We start from the raw sequence: 1,045 nt of genomic DNA on the forward strand, positions 1-1,045 counted from the left end.
CCCCGCTGAGGGGCACCGGGCGGCCCGCGGAGCAACTCCCGCCTCCCCGCTGAGGGGCACCGGGCGGCCCGCGGAGCAACTCCCGCCTCCCCGCTGAGGGGCGCTGAGGGGCACCGGGCGGCCCGCGGTCGGGCCCGGCCCTCCGGTACACCTGGTGTAGGAGGTGGGGGGGGAAGGAGCCCCCAACTCCTCCTGACAGGGGCCGAGCGAGGCAAAAGCCGCAGGTTGAAGAGACGGAGGGCGGGCGGGCTTTGTTTTTATAAGGTTTTCTAGCTCCAACTTCGTGCAGTAGGAGGGCCGCCCGCTCCTCTCTGCGAGCAAAGTCCACATCTACAGCCAAGAACGTAAGATTCGGCCACCTTCTGCCAACCGCGCTTCTCCCCACCGCACTTCTCCCCGAATAAAGCTTTTCGAAATAATTACAAGGTGTACGTGGTGGGTTTTTTTCTGGCTTAAATACTCCTACTAATAGCTCTCACATGTTGGCGGGTGTGACATAAGGTGTCCCCAGCCCTTGTCCAGAAGAAAAAAGTGACAAGTTTAAACATCACCCAAGCAGCACGTAATGACATCCTTAGCACCACGACCGACAGCAACGACTGCATCTCTACTGCACACCAACATGTTAAATACAGCAGTTATGTTTGTTTTGTTTCTATGACCTACAGCTCTCGGGACTTACTGAGGGACACTTTTAATAACAGCCTGTCACCAATTTAGGGTCAGAGCTGCTCTGAGATACCTCTGATTACAGACAGATGGGGCCAACAACTTGGACTAGGTTGCAGCATTGGTTTTGATTTGTGCCTAAATCAAGGGTAAATCTCATCAGCTGTTCTTACAAGGGTCTGGCTGGCAGCTTAGCAGCAGAAAACAAAGATCTTCTGGGTTGTGCTGTAACACAACGCCAAACCCTTTAGAGAGTATTTAGATGCCAAATACAATTTCAGGCTTTAGATTTGAGCTGGTAAATCTGTAAAGAGCATTTTCCGCCTTCCAAACACTTCACAGGTAATTCAAACACCACTACACAGAAATTAACTAG

The sequence above is a fragment of the Charadrius vociferus genome, unplaced genomic scaffold, assembly GCF_000708025.1.
Source record: "Charadrius vociferus isolate BGI_N301 unplaced genomic scaffold, ASM70802v2 scaffold55, whole genome shotgun sequence".
NCBI classification, from domain to species: domain Eukaryota; kingdom Metazoa; phylum Chordata; class Aves; order Charadriiformes; family Charadriidae; genus Charadrius; species Charadrius vociferus.